General features: G+C 38.0%; 1 pseudogene; it reads right to left on the bottom strand.

Moving 5' to 3' along the window:
* Positions 1–2401: 2401 nt before the first annotated feature.
* On the bottom strand, positions 2402–3512 carry LOC102416393 (annotated as a pseudogene).
* Positions 3513–19677: the final 16165 nt, after the last annotated feature.

The raw sequence follows: 19677 nt of genomic DNA on the forward strand, positions 1-19677 counted from the left end.
GACACAGCCAGTGAGGGTGAAGAACTGCTCCCTCCAGTTGACCCCCACGTAGAGAATTCTAAGGGGCATTTTACACAATCCTCAGAAGGTTGTGGATTGTATCAAGTTACAGTTGGACTCAGTAGTGACTCTGACAATCCAAGTTTATAAGATTCTTTTCTCTTTTCCTCATCCTGCCCAGTCTCTCATCCCTGCTCCCTGGTGCTACCACCTAAATAAACTACCTAGATACAAGTCCTTATCTCAGGCTTTTGCTTTCAGGGAGAATCCAAGTCAAGGCTTGGAATGGGTTCCCCCTCTCCTCTGTGGTGTTGGAGAAGCCCCACTGCAGACAGTGAAAGATGTGTGGTGTGACAGGGACAATGTGAGCGTGTTAATGGCCTGCCAGGAACTATCTTCCACAGGCATGATCGGAATCAGGGGCTAGGCTAACCAGAAGTTTCTGGTATAGCTGATACTTGGTTTATGTTTTAAGCCACTTGAAATCAAGAAAGCAGGTCCGTGGAATGATACTCTTGAATCAGATCACTACAAGACCAAATGGAAATAAGAGCCAATTGCTGGTGAGTTGCATGTGGCATCTCACCTATTGTGGGGTAAGATGAAGTTACAGGTGAGAGAACTGACTGCCAGCATCTAATCCCAATTCTGCATTTACTGACTTCATGCAGGTAATTTTTAAATGGCCATGGTTAGGAGTATTCACAGCACAAAAATTGTCGAACACTACAAATCAGGGCTTTCCCTTTCCCAGCATTCTCTTGAAAGGACTAGACGTTTGGGAAGCTGCTACAGAAGTTTGGCCAACACTCCAGTTTTTAGCTTCTTTCTTTCCATACCCCATTTAAAGAGGTAACCTAATAACTTTTCCAGGATTTATGCTATAAATCACCAATTCCAAGGCTGCTCCTGTTCTAGCATATAAATCAGCTGCTTCCACTATGGTCAAACTTGTATATACAAGTACAATAAATCTCCTTTTAGCAATTAAAAATTCTCCCTGTAGTGTAGTTTGGGAAAGTTTCTAAATACACAGTACATTGTGGTCTGCTAGTGCTCAAGTGAGGTTTCCATAAACATAAACAGGTAATACATATTAGTCATATTCTATTTTTATAAAATTATATCATTTGTACTCCAACTACAATTTATTTTCAAACTTTTTATCTCTCAGGGCACATAATACTTGATAAGACAATGGGTCTACAGTCTCTATGTGAGTCATTTAACTATGTACCCACCTAATAAAAATATTAATTTATTATATTGCTTTTAAATAGTAATATCTGCCTATCTAATATACTCTAAGGACAAGAGACTTTTCTTGCTCCCAATTTCCCTGTCTTTCCAAATACCAATTCCAAAATAAAAGCATATAAATATACTAAGGAGAAGAAATTTTTCTTTTCTGATTGGTTATCTTTCAGTGGTAAAAGCATATAGATACCCAGAATACTTGCCAGTCTCTAGAACAAGAACAAACCATGCTCTTCTTTCTCCAGCAAGCTTCCTTCAAAACACCCTCCAACCACTCCTTAAGACTGTCCATTTCCCCATACCCTATGATGAAGAACAGGAAAGCCTGACCTGCTGCAGTCCATGGGGTTCCAAAGAGTCAGACAGACTGAGCGACTGAACACTTTCATAGTGATAGACACTCTGCTTGTCTTCAATTCCCCTACAATAAAAAACACTGCAACAGGAGACTTCCTTGTCAATCCAACAGCTGAGACTCCATGCTTTCAATACAGGGGGCACAGGTTTGATTGCTGGTCATGGAACTAAGATCCCACATACTGGTTGATGGGTCCAAAAATAAATTAATTAATTAAAAAGAAAAACACTGCAACAAAAACTCTTGTAGTAATACTTAGGATAGTGTTACTTACTGTAACCAACAAACCCTAAATTTTAGTACTCTCAGCTCCAAATCTACTATTGCTTTGTGATACTGGAGCTGGAACTCAGCACGCCCTCCACCAGCTGGTTTTCTGTTAGCTTCTTCCAAGGACACTAGAAGGCAAGAGAGTAGGTAGAATTTGCTTTTTCCTATTTCCTTGCTGTTCATACAGCTCAGCCCAGCAATGGTTCTTCATTCCTTGGATCAGCAACAGCTATTCCAGGTTCAGCTCCTTCGTCCCAGAAATGTCCTGTCTGTATCCTTCATCCCAACAGTACTCTCTCCTCAGACAGCTGAGCCTGGCTCCACTGGACCAGCCTGAAGGTTTTAAGAATGCTTCTTCTTGCCTTTGTTCTCCCAAGGGTGATAGCTGTGCCTGTATTCCCTCTGGTTTCCTGATTTTCAGCCCTCCAACACCAATTTAGCCATTTCCTAATAGTGAATTATTTTTACTAAACCTCCTTGTATTTTTTTTATTTTTTTGACTAGATGCTGGACATACATATACAGTTGATTGGCATTAATTATGCTATAAAGTCACCATAAACACTGAACTAGTGACTACTGAACCATTGCTCCTAGGAGAAATACAATTACTGTGAGTCTATGGTCACAATATTTCCACTACGATCAATATTTACTTCTTGTTTTATATGTGCTTCTGTTAAAAGCATCTTACTTGATATATTCTCTTTTTTTTTTCACAGCTGTTTATCTTCTGTCAACCCAATTTCCATTTTAAGAGTTTGGGGAAGAACAGTTTAAGAGCGCTCAGTGGCTGTTTCTACCCATTCCGTGGCCTGAGCAGTGTGAGTAGCAGACCAGCGTGCAGCGGCAGGCTGAGCACTCCCTTCTTCGGTGGGAAACTGCTGAACAGGCACAGGAGACACCGGCACACCTTGCGACCAGTCCAATACCTCAGGTTGAGGAGAAGTGAACTCTGGAGCTGAAGTAGTCCATTTACCCTGAAATTCCTCCTCAGTCACACCTTCTCAGCTGCTGCCTGCTCCTCCTTTTCAATCTCTTCAGGATATCTGTAGAAGCAGAGATGAGGCATGACTTCCCGTGGGTGTTCCACGCATGTGCGGAACTTCCCAGGTGAGCGTCCACTGCATTCAACCCACTAAGTGAGCTCCCTTGTTGTTGCAGGGGATGGCAATATCCACATATCACAGTGGAGAATCTGTGTTACACAGAGCAATGGTAGGCAGGTTAACACAGGCTTCTGTGAGAGGCTGGGGGTCAGCCCTGAGATCAGTAAACACCGGAAATCATGTCTCCCGGAACACTGCATGTATCTGGTTAGTGAAGGCTCCAGGAGTGAAGCAGCCAACAATAGAAGTGGCAGCAGTGGCAGCAGCAAACTTCAACAAAGCTCGCTGGCCAGCGTTCCTAGAGGACATGACACCACCATCAGCTGGATTTTCAATGGCAACAATGAACCAGCCAACAGAATCTTCTCCCAGGCTCTCTTCAGATTTATCATTTAGATGCCATCATTTTTGTAGATGTACTGTTCTATGTAGAAGTCAAGGCTGGTGCCACCTAAGTGGGCTCCTACTGCAAGGAATTTGAGGACATTCTCCTCCTTCATTTGCAGAATGAAATCCATTTGAATTCTTGACCAGTAGCCCTATGACTCATATCTGAAAAAGCCTATGTAACACAAATATCTTCTCCATAAAACACATCACAGACTCCTTGCACTTAAGAACACTAGAGAGCGCTTGAACACTATACATATGTGGGAGTCATTTTAGATAGTGAAATCACTATCAAAAGGCACAAAATTGGGACTTCCCTGGCAGTCGGGGGATTAAGAGTCTGCCTTCCGAAGGAGAGTACACAGGTCCAATACCTGGTCAAAGAACTAAGATCGCACAAGCTGCAAAGCAAATAAGCCAGCATGGCACAACTAGAGAGCCCAAAGGCCACAAGAAACATCCCCTGTGGAGCAACTAAGATCTGACACACACAAATAAATAGGTAAATATTTTTTAAAGCTGTGGAAATGTGTAATATTAAGGCTTTTTAATATGTATTAATATCTATTTTCCAGTAGTCATATATGGATATGAGAGTTGGACTGTAAAGAAGACTGAGCACCAAAGAATTGATGCTTTTGAACTGTGGCATTGGAGAAGACTCTTGAGCGTCCCTTGGACTGCAAGGAAATCAAACCAGTCAATCCTAAAGGAAATTAATCCTGAATATTCATTGGAAGGGTTGATGCTGAAGCTGAAGCTCCAATATTTTGGCCTCCTGATGACAAGGACTGATTGATTAGAAAAGACCCTGATGCTGGGAAGGATCAAAGGCAGGAGGAGAAGGGGACAACAGAGGATGAGACAGTTGGATGGCATCACCGACTCAATGGACAGGAGTTTGAGAAAGCTCTGGGAGTTGGTGATGAACAGGCAAATCTGGCGTGCTGCAGTCCATAGGGTCGCAAAGAGTAGGACTCGACTGAGCTACTTAACTGACTGACTGACCGATTTCATATCTGGCAATCTCAGAGAACTTTCCTTAGTTTTACATTTCTTGGTTGATTCCTATGTCATCTACAAATGATAACAGTGCTCCTTTTATACTCTGCTCTCTGTTCCCTCAGATATACCAGCCTGGGCCACTCTGAACTTGGCTCAGTTCAGACAAACATTTTCTTTGACAAGTCTTACCTAATTGCCTGGCCTCATATACAACCATCAATCCTTGTACCCCAACTAGGTTAAATGCCAAGTTAAATGTACCAACCACATGCTTCTTTCTATATACCTCTATTATAGAACTTAGGATATTGCATCAAAATATGCATTCACATATTTCTGCACAAAAGAAATGAACTCTATCATATCTTGCCCATGCTTATCCACCTAGGACCAAGCATGGTATCTAACACATAATAGTCACTCAATAGAAGGTCGATAAGTAAATGAATAAATGTAAGAGGCCAAAGTATTGCACACTGCTCACTCAGCACATGGAGAGAACAGATAAATATAAATATAATCACTTAAGTGAGTAACTCATGCTAAGCAGCTTTCTTGGAGTCAATAAACATATGTCCGAAATCCCCAAAATTACACAATATAAGAATAAAGCTTAATCATGCTTACTTTATTTTTCAGTTAGTATTTTAAGTTATGATGCCTAAGAACTAAGCACATTCACAGATTACAAAAAAAATATTAAATAAGCTTATAACTAATAGCACACTAATATATGCTTTTCCCTGCAAATTTCTAGGAAAGCTGTAATATTATAATGACAATAAAAATAAACTTACTTTACCAAAGATAACTTCCTCTGAGATAGTTTTTTATAAGTTTGAGTTTTTAAAAAGAAGAAAATAGGAATCTGAGATAATGCCTTCTTAAAACACCTTTTCCATAAAAATTTAAATTTTAAAGGTTAAATATAATTGTAGGAAAAAGTAGAGCCAGTTTTCCATTAACATAAAATGTAAATAACTTAAGCAGTATTAGTCACAAAAATGAAGAGCTAAAACCAAGAATCTCAGCAACTGTACAAAGATGGCTCTAGAGTTAAACAAACACTAATAGTGCCTCTAATAGTAATATCTAATAGTTACTGAGAATTTGTCAGACATTATCCTAGCACTTTATTTATAATGTAATGCTCATATCTATAAATTCTAATTTAAGTGTAATGTAATGCTCACATTTATCAATTAGATACTGTTAGATTATTAGTTTGTTAGATGAGCTAGTCTAAGCTCAAAGGTATTTATTTTCTAAGACAGAAAACTAATAAATGGAGAAGTGGTTTTTCTGGTTCCACAAGTCCTCCATCAACCCCTATGCTTAAGTAAGCAAGCACCTTTATGCTGAGATCCAAGGCAAGTAGGTCAACTACCTTTTCAATTACTTATCATAGTCTCCAAATTCCTGCCTTTAAGGGTTTTAAGATAGAACCTGAGGAAGACTGTGAAAATATTTAATGGAAGAAACGAATCCAAAAGGCACTGAGCAGCAAAAGGGTCAGTAAACTGAGGAGACAGGAAGTATACAAGCCTAAAAGGAGGTCTCAAAAGGAGAAGACAGGAAATGGAAAACACAAAATTGTAACAAATTAACATTTTTAAGCACCAGCAACTGCCGCTTTACAGTTTCACCAAATTTGTCTATGCCTTTTTGACAATATGAGAAGATATTGGTAAGTATATACAAAATAATATTGTAAGCAAGGAACTGCTCCCTCATCTCAACTTCTAAAAAGATAACCTTCCATTGTACAAATGTGGAAAATAAAGAGAATGAAATTATGAACTTTTAAGCTTTTAAGCAGTCTTTAAATAGTATGTTTACAATATACTTTTAATGACTTTTACAAAGTACTTTAATTCCATAATGGTAAGTCCAAAAAAGACCAAAGTTTCAAATTATATAGATCATATTTTCTAAAATTTGTAAAAGTATGTATAGGCAAAAATCCTTAAAAGAAATACTGAGGGAGGACAATTTTAGAAAACAAAATAAAATTCTTTTGTTGCCATCTTTACATCGGGATTTCTAGGCCAAGCCCAGTAATTTGTCAGTGCAGTTTTGGCAAAAACACTGGAGGGCACTCTATCAGTGAATAATAGGGTAGAAGTGAAACTGAAAGTTGCTCAGTCCTGTCTGACTCTTTGCGACCCCATGGACTATACAGTCCATAGAATTCTCCAGGCCTGAATACTGGAGTGGGAAGCCTTTCCCTTCTCCAGGGGATCTTCCCAACCCAGGGATCGAATCCAGGTCTCCTGCATTGCATGGCGCAGTAGGGTAGTTCTCCACTCTTCAAATTTTTTTGTGAGTCCTGTATTAGAACCACCTGGTGGTCCAGTGGTTAAGACTTCATGCTCCTAACGCAGGGAGCCCAGGTTCAATTCTTGACCAGGGAACTAGATCCCACATGCCACAGCTAAGAGTTTGCATGCCACAGCTAAAGATCTTGCATGCTGCAACTATGACCTGGCACAGCCAAATAAATAATGTTTTTTAAAAAAATTTAAAAATAAATAAAGAACCACCATGAGGGCTTATTAAAACAGGGCTTGCTGGATCCCACCCCTAGAATTTCTGAATCAATAGATACTGTAGTTCTGACAAGTTCCTAGGTGATGCCAATGCTGCTGGTCTGGGACCCACACTTAAAGAAACACTGTTTTAAATAATTACTATAATTATTACATATACATATATATTTATACACATAATTTAATTAAAATGTAATTTATTTTACTTATTATTTTATTATACTACTTTGGTTATTGTTTTCTATTTAATTTACTATCCATAATTAATATAATTAAACTTTGTGCTTTTTTACAAATCTCCATAGTTACATAGATTTATTAGGTATACGTGCTGTTGTGTGGTATTTTATTCCACACTAAAACAGGAAAAAGAGACTAGCTGTATATTTGATTGATAGAATAAAACAACAAATTTGGCTTAACTGCTACCCATGACTAACCAAAGCTGGTGAGAGTCTGCTTTCCAGAGAGAACATTTCTTCCTTTCAAGCTTCCTTATTCATTTCTAAATCTCATTTACAAAATAAACAGCTAGATAATAAGAAAAGCAGAAATTTGAAGGCAAGATATCTAATTTTTAAAAATAGAGTTTTAGGAGAAAACGAAAAGATAAAAGCATTCTCTGACCCTTTCCCTATTCCCTTCTCTTCCACCCCCCACAATGGTACCAGAAATTATTCTCCATAAAATTCTACCCACTTTAAGCCTTGTTCAAAGGAGAATCTCCATTACAGAATGACAATGATGATCATCCTACAGCATATGACTAATGAGAGCATATGTGCTGGTAAAAAAAAAAAAGCAAAAACATTTGCAGATCTATTAACTTATTTGCTAAATGAACCATTCTTTATGAGATTTGCCTACTCAGCAGCCTGCATTTTCAAAGTCCTATAGCAGTACACTTCTAAATATCCTAAAACAAAAACAGTAAATAAAATGTTATTCTAGGTTTTTGAATACTATGTTCTGATTTAATTTCTACATGACTGGATTCAAAGAACATGATAGGAAGGAAGGACATTAATATCCTTTTGAGATTTTCTGATAAGAAAACTATAAACTGTATAAAGTGAAGCTCTAAAGGAATTGCATGGTCAGAATATAATAATTTGGCTTATTTCCATGGTGGCTGATATATTAAGAACAAATTTTGAAGCCAGTGTACCAGTTTATGTTCTAGAAAAAGTGTCCATATCAAGATTGGGCAATCTTTGGGGGTGATGGTTGCACAACACTGTGAGAGTACTAAATGCTACTGAATCGTTCAGTTTAAAATGGCTAATTTGGGGGCTTTCTTGGTGGCTCAGTGGTAAAGAATCTGACTGCCAATGCAGGAGACACGAGTTTGATCCCTGGTCCAGGAAGATCCCACATGCCGAGGAGCAACTGAGCCCATGCACCACACCTATTGAGCCTGTGCTCTAGAGCCCATGCTCACATCAAGAGAAGTGAGAAGCCCGCGCACCACAACCAAGAGTACCCTCACTCACCACAACCAGAGCCTGCCCAGCAACGAAGACCCAACACAGCAAAAAATAATAATAATAATAAAGTGACTAATTTTTGTTTTGTCTTTTTCACCTCAGTAAAAAAAAATAATAATAAAAGCAAAAACAAAAATCAGCAAGACAACTTTCACAATGTCCATGTCCTTTTAAGAGTCTTGCTCCTGACATTTTACAAAAGGAAGAAAACTTTTAAAAGGAAAATATTACATTTCTTATGTATAAACCCAATGGCCAAAAAATCTTCAATGCTAAACTCCCAAATGTATTGAGAGAGTCAATTACTAAGCAGGTTGATTAGAAGTCTGGGGGTCCCCAAGGAGAGAGGGGTCTGGAATTCTCAAGTAGGAGGAGAGGACAAACTTTTTTTCCTCTACATTCCTTAGGATTATATAACAATAATGTATCCTGCTTGAGGACAGTTTCTGGAGAAAAAAAAAAAGAAAAACATTCTGGCTAATCTTGTTATCTTAAAATGTAAATTATGGGAGTGGGTCTAGTAAGGTCTTTACAACTTCCAGACATTTTTTTGATTCACTTAATAACTATTTTTCTGGGCTCCAAAATCACTGCAGATGGTGATTGCAGCCATGAAATTAAAAGACACTTACTCCTTGGAAGGAAAGTTATGACCAACCTACACAGCATATTAAAAAGCAGAGACATTACTTTGTCAACAAAGGTCCATCTAGTCAAGGCTATGGTTTTTCCTGTGGTCATGTATGGATGTGAGAGTTGAACTATAAAGAAAGCTGACCGCTGAAGAATTGATGCTTTTGAACTGTTAGAGTCCCTTGGACTGCAAGGAGATCCAACCAGTCCATCCTAAAAGAGATCAGTCCTGCATATTCATTGGAAGGACTGATGCTGAAGCTGAAACTTCAATTCTTTGGCCACCTGATGCGAAGAGCTGACTCATTTGAAAAGACCCTAATGCTGGGAAAGATTGAGGGCAGGAGGAGAAGGAGACAACAGAGGATAAGATGGTTGGATGGCATCACCTATCAATGGACATGGGTTTGGGTGGACTCTGGGAGTTGGTGATGGACAGGGAGGCCTGGTGTGCTGAGGTTCATGGGGTCACAGAGTCGGACATGACTGAGCGACTGAACTGAACTGAATAACTAATTAAGAGTATATAACTTCATTGGTAACACTAGTGAGGGGGTACTCTTTCTGCCCCCTTCTGATGTCTATGTCAGAAGCTTTCTCTATCCCTTTTATACTTTAATAAAACTATTACACAAAAGCTCTGAGCAATCAAGCCTCATCTCTGGCCCTGGATTGAATTCTTCTCCGGAGGCCAGGAATCCTGGCATCTTCTTGGTTCAGCAAAACCTTTCAGTATTTAATTTGATTGGTTTCCCCAACCCACCTGTCTCTTCATCTACTCTCCCCTCTCTCTTGGAGTGACAGTCCCATTCTGACTTCACACATGTTATCAGTAGTTCTAGAGAAATTTTCAAAAATTTCTAAGTAAAACTTTACACGTATATCTGAATGGTACACAGTTTTAGAAAAGAAAGTGTCATAAAAATCTCAAAAATCATAATTTTTACAACTATTGTTGACTTTATCTTTTGATGAGTAAAAACTTTGCATTACTAATTTCACCCAAACTAAGAAGTCACTTTGTGTTCTAAGCACTTACTAATGATATAACTTCTAATTAAAAATGCACTGTGCTTTAGGGTTTAAAAAAAGACATAACCTTTCATTTCAGAGCCCATCAGTGATAGAATGGCCTTATTTCTTACTACATTATTTACAAATAATGAGCCAACAATACAAAAATGGGCAGCGGTTTTATAACGGAGATATTCTAATAGTGTATGAAATTAGATAAAATATCTTCCAATTTACAATCTCTCACACAACATATTAGTTTCTCATTATCTTTGTATTTGTCCATATAACTCTATAAGACCTGACTATTAAAACTGTGCACTATAACTTATCAAGAAAAGATTAATAGGTTAAAGATGGCAAATTGAGCACACCCTTATCTTCTCTTCCTCTCAAGACTTCATTAAAATTACACAGTTAAGCAAACAAGTCCAGCTCCTAAATGATCAGAGAGCAAACATACCAAACTTGGAACAGTGTTTATGGGAGAAATGCACAGACATAGGAACAATAGCAGGTTCACAGTCCCATGTTGCCCATTACATAGCCAAAAAATGTAAATGGCTAGGTATGTGATATAGGTACTTGCTCAAAATGAAAATATAATGCATAGGAATTGTAATGAATTACCCATGTACTTGTATTACATACATTTATTTAAATTTTTAATTTAGGGACTTCGCTGGTGGTCCAGTGGCTAAGACTCCATTCTCTCAATGCAGGGACTGAGGTTCAATCCCTGGTGAAGGAACTAGATCTCACATGATGCAACTAAGAGTTCACAGTTCAGTTCAGTTGCTCAGTCGTGTCCAACTCTTTGTGACCCCATGAACCGCATGCCACAACTAAAAGGATCCTGAAAGCTGCAAATTAAAAAACAAACAAACAAAAACCCCATATGCTGCAATGAAGATAGAGGATCCTACATGTTGCAAATAAAACCTAGTACAGCCAAACAGATAAATAAATAAATAAATACAACAAAAATAAAATTTTAATTTAAAAATCAGTAAAGTTCTGTTTTGGAAAAGTTCAGATTAAAAAATAAAATAGCCCATAAGAATTTTCTTTGAAAAGTTGCTACTATACTTTCAGTTCAAAAGATTTTATTTTTCCTGAAAGAGTACCAGCTCAAATCATGATAAATCTATTTGAATGTGTCCAAGGCATTTTAAATACAATAGATATCTACAGTGGAATTCTCTATCATTCACTCACTCTCAACTTACTCTCCATTCCTAGATCATACCCACATCCCATCTCAGTGCGTTGATTCAACATTTAGGGAACAAGTTGTCCTAGGCTTGGAGAAGGGCCACAAGGAGGACTTATGTATTCTCTTCTATTGCTCAAAACAATTCAGTTCTTGCCCTAAACTTGTGCTTCCTACTCAGCTTCTCCAAGCTAGGCTTCAACAGTATGTGAACCGTGAACTTCCAGATGTTTCAGCTGGTTTTAGAAAAGGCAGAGGAACCAGAGATCAAATTGCCAACATCCATTGGATCATAGAAAAAGCAAGAGAGTTCCAGAAAAATATCTACTTTTGCTCCATTGACTATGCTAAAGCCTTTGACTGTGTGGATCACAACACTATGGAAAATTCTTAAAGAGATAGGAATACCAGACCACCTTACCTGCCTCCTGAGAAATCTATATGCAGGTTAAGAAGCACAGTTTGAACCAGACAAGGAACAACAACATGGTTCCAAATTGGAAAAGGAGTATGTCAAGGCTGTATATTGTCACCTTGCTTATTTAACTTATGTGCAGAGTGCATCATGAAAAATGTCAGGCTTGGTAAAGCACAAGCTGGAATCAAGACTGCCGGGAGACATATCAATAACTTCAGATATGCAAATGACATCACCCCTATGGAAGAACGTGAAGAGGACCCAAAAAGTTTCTTGACAAAGGTGGAAGAGGAGAGTGAAAAAGCTGGCTTAAAACTCAACATTCACAAAAACGAAGATCATGGCATCCAGTCCCATCACTTCATGGCAAATAGATGGGGAAACAGTGGAAACAGTGACAGAATTTTTTTTCTTCGGCTCCAGAATTACTGCAATGGTAACTGCAGCCATGAAATTAAAAGACACTTGCTCCTTGGAAGAAAAGCTATGCCAACCTAGGCAGCATACTAAGAAGCAGAGATATTACTTTACTGACAAAGGTCTGTCTAGTCAAAGCTATGGTTTTTCCAGAGTCATGTATAGATGCGAGAGTTGGACTATAAAGAAGACTGAGTGCTGAAGAACCGATGCTTTTGAACAGTGGTGTTGGAGAAGCCTCTTGAGAGTCCCTTAGACAGCAAGGCGATCAAACCAGTCCATCCTAAAGGAAATCAGTCCTGAACATTCATTGGAAGGACTCATGCTGAAGCTGAAGCTCCGATACTTTGGCCATGTGATGCCAAACTAATTCACTGGAAAAGACCCTGATGCTGGGAAAGACTGAAAAACGGAGGAGAAGGGGATAACAGAGGATAAGATGGTTGGATGGCATCACCGACTCAATGAACATGAGTTTGAGCAAGCCCTAGGAGTTGGTGATCGACAGGCATGTCTGGTTTGCTGCAGTCCATGAGGTCACAAAGAGTTGGACACGACTGAGCAATTGAACTGAACTGACTCAACACTCAGCAAAGGAAGATTGGACCCACCTTCCTTGGAAAGTATCTAACTGAACACACCTTCCATAGGTAACAGTTTAGCAACATCTTTCATTGTTGAAGCATGTTGGCCACAAATATCCCATTATTAGCGCCCCCCATCATTCCAAGTGTTTTAGTGCTTCCTGTCATATTTACTTTTCTTCCTGAGAGACATTCAGGAAAACACCATTTTCTCCATCCCATTACATTGCCACTGACGTTTTAATAACACTTATAAGTGAACATTTGGGGGAGCTTCCTGGTGGCCAGAACCCAAATTTGATGCTGCACTTTAAACAATACAAAAGAAGAAGCCACAGTCCTTATCCTTCAAAGTTTCCCTTTCCATTAAAAGGCTGCAACTGGACCTTTAAAAAAGAGACAGATTTTCAGAAAACACTTACCCTCCACCAGGGAATTTATTTGTCTCATAACAAAATAAAAACACACTGGGATAGTTTTTATTATGTCCAGCTCAAACTCATCCAGAAGCAGTGTCAGTTCCTTCTATCAACTATGTAAAACCCACTTATAGACTTGAGCCTTATTAAATAACTCTTTCCCTTTCTCTTTTTCTGGCCAATTAAAATTCCTGTGGTCATGTATGGATGTGAGAGTTGGACTGTGAAGAAGGCTGAGCGCCAAAGAATTGAGGGTTTTGAACTGTGGTGTTGGAGAGGACTCTTGACAGTCCCTTGGACTGCAAGGAGATCCAACCAGTCCATTCTGAAGGAGATCAGCCCTGGGATTTCTTTGGAAGGAATGATGCTAAAGCTGAAACTCCAGTACTTTGGCCACCTCATGCGAAGAGTTGACTCACTGGAAAAGACTCTGATGTTGGGAGGGATTGTGGGCAGGAGGAGAAGGGGACGACAGAGGATGAGATGGCTGGATGGCATCACTGACTCGATGGACGTGAGTCTGAGTGAACTCCGGGAGTTGGTGATGGACAGGGAGGCCTGGCGTGCTGCGATTCATGGGGTCACAAAGAGTCAGACACAACTGAGTGACTGAACTAAACTGAACTAACCTGTGTTCAAATATTAATTCTACATTTTAATTAATTCAAATTAATTGTCCTTTTTTAAAAAAAAAATAATGAACTTAAGAACTGTGTGAAGATGGACTATGACTATGGTCAAAATCAGTGTGTTGTTGGGACTGAAACATTAACAATCATATAATACATTCTGAATTCTGGAAGTGAAAGTTGAAAAATCTTCTGTTTCTGGGAATTCAAACCAAACAGATAAAAATTTATTGAGTGCCTACCCAAGACAAGCATCCAGTAAGGACAAATATGAAGAAATAAAAGATTCAAAAACATATCTGATCCTGAAAAAGTGAATAATCTAACAGAAGAAAATAACATGGTTTTACCTATCACAAAAGGGATAATTCACATAACAGTCAATTAATCAAAACAAGGAGAAACTATTTATTGCTTATTATCAAAATATAAGAGAATAATCAGACTGGACATAAGAAAGCCAAGAGTGCAGAGAAACAGATACCAACACACTTCTAGTGTGTATGCAAATTGGGAAAACAACTCTAAAGGACAATTTGGCAACAAGTACTAACATCCTTTTTAAAATACATATTTTAATCAGAAATTACATATCTAGGGATTTTTCCCAAAGAAATAACCTGTCAAGTATTTAAAGACACACGTACTACAAGGAAGCAAGCAACACGGTTTGTAACCATGAATAATTACAAATAATCTAAATGCCCTACAATATGGACGTGAAAGTGATGACATAGCTGGCTAACCATCAGCATGGAAATATCATTAAGATAGGATAAATGGGAAAAAGAAGCTTTATTAAAAATACAAAGTATTTTTCCAAATAATATATACCATTGTTTTTAAAGACAAGTAATGTCCCCACAAAAACATAAAATAAAAATAAAGACAAGTTATGTCCCCACACATTCTAGTATAAAAGGCTTAGAGCAAGGCCCAGAAATGTGAATTTTCAACATTCCCCCTCCCTGCACATGCAAACACACACACACACACACACACACACACATACAACTGACCTGGGTAATCCTGGCACAAGTGTTCTATAGAGGACCCTTTGAAACATGGTGTATGAACATATCTCAAATTTGAGAGTGACTATATGTGCAAAATAGAAACATGATAAAATAAGAAAGTATAGTCTGGAAGTGATGTTTAATTGGAAGATTGAGAGATGAAAGAATAAGAAAATGAAATATAATACATCTACTCAGACTATCAAGTAACCATTAAAATAATAACCACAGTGACAGAAACAGACAATATGATACAGTTTTAACTTATGTCAATCAACAGCCAAAAAAAAAAAAAAAACCCACAAAAATCTAGATCAAAAAAAGGCAAAGGAAATTGTGACTACACAGATGGGCCTTGAGGGCATTATGTTAAGTAATATCTTTCTCAGACAAAGAAAAACAAATACTGTATGATGTCACCAATATGTGGAATATTTTTAAAGCTGTACTCATAAAAATAGTAGAATGTTGGTTACCAGGGGCTAAGGGGTAGGGAAACTGGGGAGATGTTATTTAAGGGAACAAACTTGCCACTAAACAATAAATAAGTCCTAAAGATTTGCTGTACAACACAGTGATTGTAGGAAACACACTGTATTATAGATTTCAAAGGGACTAGATCTTAATTATTCTTCCCACAAAAAATGAAATAATAATTATGTGACATGATACAGGTGTTATCTAACACTGTAATGGTAATCATATTGCAATATACAAATGCATCAAATCAAAACACTGTATATTTAAACCTACACAATATTATAAATCAATTAAATATTGATTTTAAAAAATAGGCAAAGGATTTACATAGACATTTTTTCAAAGGAGATATACTAATGGCCTGCCTATAAACACATTGGAAAGAGTTCAACATCATTAGTCATTCAGTTCAGTTCAGTTCAGTCACTCAGTCGTGTCCAACTCTTTGAGACCCCATGAATCGCAGCACGCCAGGCCTCCCTGTCCATCACCAACTCCCGGAGTTCACTCAAACTCACGTCCATTGAGTCGGTGATGCCATCCAGCCATCTCATTTCCTGTCGTCCCCTTCTCCTCCTGCCCCCAATCCCTCCCAGCATCAGAGTCTTTTCCAATGAGTCAACTCTTGGAAATATAAATCTAATTTATAGTGAAGTACCACTTTACATCTATTAAGATACAATAGTTTTTAAAATGGAAAATAAGTGTTGGCTAGTATGTAGAAAAATTGGAACCCCCATACATTAGTGATGACAGTACAATGTATAAAAGGTAAAGTGTAAAATGATGCAATCACTGCAAAACAGTTTGGCAGTTCCTCAAAGAGTTAAACATAAAATTACCCTATGACCCCACAATTCCACTCCCAGGTATCTACTCAAGAGAACTGCAAACAGATGTTCAAATTCTTGTACACAGATGTCATAGCAGAATTACTCATAAGCATAGCCAAAAAGTAGAAACAACTCAATGGTGATTAGATAAACAAAATGCAGTATACCTATACAATGCAATTATCATTCAACCTGAAAAAGAAATGAAGTGATACTTGTACACCACTGTTGACAGCAGCATTATTCACAAAAAACAACAGAAACAACACAAGTATCCATCATTAGACAAAATGGATAAACAAAATGCAGTACTACATACACACCTGCCAAAAATGAAAGGAAATTATGATACATGATACAACATGGATAAACCTTGGAAATACTCAGTTCAGTTCAGTTCAGTTCAGTCACTCAGTCGTGTCCAAATCTTTGCGACCCCATGAACCGCAGCATGCCAGGCCTCCCTGTCCATCACCAACTTCCAGAGCTTACCCAAACTCATGTCCATTGAGTCAGTGATGCCATCTAGCCATCTCATCCTCTGTCGTCCCCTTCTCCTCCTGCCCTCAGTCTCTCCCAGCATCAGGGTCTTTTCAAATGAGTCAGCTCTTCACATCAGGTAGCCAAAGTACTGGAGTTTCAGCTTCAGCATCAGTCCTTCCAATGAACACGCAGGACTGATCTCCTTTAGGATGGACTGGTTGGATCTCCTTGCAGTCCAAGGGACTCTCAAGAGTCTTCTCCAACACCACAGTTCAAAAGCATATTACATTAAGTAAAATATGTCAGACACAAAAAGATAAATACTGTATGATTCTACCTAGGAGAGATTACCAAGAGCTGAGGAGGAGAGGGAGGAATCAGGAGTTATTGTTTAATAAGCACAGAATTTCCATTCAGGATGATGAGAAGGTTCTGGAAATGGATAGTGGTTGGTACAACACTGTAATTGCATTCAGTGTCCCTGAATCCTGAATTGTACACTTAAAAATAGTTAAAATGGCATATTTTGTGTTATGCATATTTTGTCACAATCTTTTAAAGGCAACACAGAAAATTACTGTCAAAACACACACAAAAATTTAAAAATAGTGATGTATGGTATAGTCACATATAACCTTGAAAACGGCATGATAAGTGAAAAAAGCTGGACACAAAAATCCACATATCATATGATTCCATTTATACACAATGTACAGAATAGGCAAACCTATAGGGAAAGATCTAAGATCATGGCAGCCGGTTCCATCACTTCATGGCAAATAGATGGGGAAACAGTGACAGAATTTATTTTGGGGGGCTCCAAAATCACTGCAGATGGTGACTGCAGCCATGAAATTAAAAGATGCTTGCTCCTTGGAAGAAAAGCTATGACCAACCTTAACAGCATATCAAAAAGCAAAGACATTACTTTGCCAACAAAGGTCCATCCAGTCAAAGTTATGGTTTTTCCAGTAGTCACGTATGGATGTGAGAGTTGGACTATACAGAAAGCTGAGTGCCAAAGAATTGATGCTTTGAACTGTGGTGTTGGAGAAGACTCTTGAGAGTCCCTTGGACTGCAAGGAGATCAAACCAGTCCATCCTAAAGGAAATCAGTCCTGAATACTCACTGGAAGGACTGATGCTGAAACTGAAACTCCAATACTTTGGCCACCTGATGTGAAGAACTGACTCATTGTAAAAAAGACCCGATGCTGAGAAAGATTGAAGGCAGGAGGAGAAGGGAATGACAGAGGATGAGATGGTTGGATGGCATCACCGACTCTATAGACATGAGTTTGAGTAAGCTCCTGGAGTTGGTGGTGGACAGGGAAGCCTGGCGTGCTGCAGTCCATGGGGTCACAAAGAGTTAGACACAACTGAGCAACTCAACTGAACTGAACTGATAGGGACAGAAACAGATTAATTGCCAGGAAACAGAAAGAGTGAAAGAGTAGGAGTGATTGCTTAATGGGTACAGGGTTTCTTCCTAGGATGATGAAAATGTTCTGTAGTAAGATATTGTGGAAAAACCCAAATGAACTTTTTGGCTAGCGCAATAGATAATGGTAATGGTTTCACGTAATGAATGTACTGGAAGCCCCTGACATGTACTTTAATGGTTAAAATTGGGAATTTTATGTTATATGAATTTATCTCAATAAAACAAAAGCAGAAAAATTGTCACATACACAATTAAAATTATTAAAAACCTATGTAAGTGTAAGGGGAAAGATAAAGCAAAGATGCTAAAAAAGGCTTGAGTGGGTCAGGGTTTTTTCTATTTCTTAAAACTTTTTATAACATTACTACATTGTTTTCATAATAAAAAGAGAACTATCATGTATCAAGTACCCACTAAAAAATTAAGCACTCTGTTAGGCATTTTCATGAATTGTAAGTACTTTCCAACATACTGGGTGAACAGGAAACATTTGACAGAAACATGGAAAGGAGAGCAAAGGAATCTAGTTATGGGCATGGGGGATTGAATTCTTAGTTATATATTGTTATTTAACAATCCCAAAACATGGTTTTAGAAGAAAGATTTGTATATTTAATTCATAAGCTTATATAAGCTGCCTAAGGTCAACACTTGATTTTCCCTTATAATTGAATAGCCCCAAAGAGAAATCAGAATTAGAAAGAGACAGCATTCTTTTACAAAGAACCAGGACAGTGTTAAAGTTATAATTCCTTAAAGTTAAAAGAAAACTGGCCTGTGAGTTGTTTTCCAGTCAATTTTAACTATAATGCAGTGATCATAGCTGTATTTTTGTATAATTCATAAAGTTATTTTTATGACCTCTGTTCATAATATCAGTTGCCTTTATAAAAACCACTTGGAGTAACAACCTGGAGGGTAGGACTGGGTTGGGGGTCGGGGAGAGACTCAAGAGGGTGGGGAGATGAGTATACTTATGACTGATTCACACTGTTGTATGGCAGAAGCCAACACAAAATTGTAAAGAAATTATTCTCCAATTAAAAATAAATTAAAAAAAATAATTAAAAAAAAATCCCACTTGGAAACCCAAGTAACATCAATTCTATATAGAGAGCCAGTCCAAAGAGTTTTATAAGGCAATTCAATTCTTATAAATAAGCTGGGTGAAGATTTCATCCTTAATAAATTTATTCTGCCTTTTTGATATTTAATTGCACTTAAAAGTATACTAAGATGTCTTTAGTAGAACTAGATCTCTGCTGTTTCAAAATCAGTAGGTGCTACTATTGAGAACTCAAGACTGAATATCATACTAGCATCATACCCTTCAAGAAAAGAGGATTTCCATCATTCTTGACTTTATTTCTTAGTTGACATGGCATTAGAGGACTGATTAGGTAGGAAAATCCTACCAATAAATTGTTCTAGTCCTTACTAGGATATATCTCCAGTCTTCTTTAAAATATATACATATAAGCAATATAATAGGCATATTGAAAAGCAGAGACATTACTTTGCCAACAAAGGTCTGTCTAGTCAAGGCTATGGTTTTTCCAGTGGTCATGTATGGATGTGAGAGTTGGACTGTGAAGAAAGCTGAGCGCCGAAGAATTGATGCTTCTGAACTGTGGTGTTGGAGAAGACGCTTGCGAGTCCCTTGGACTGC

The sequence above is a fragment of the Bubalus bubalis genome, chromosome 4 (genome assembly GCF_019923935.1).
Source record: "Bubalus bubalis isolate 160015118507 breed Murrah chromosome 4, NDDB_SH_1, whole genome shotgun sequence".
Classification (NCBI taxonomy): Eukaryota; Metazoa; Chordata; class Mammalia; order Artiodactyla; family Bovidae; genus Bubalus; species Bubalus bubalis.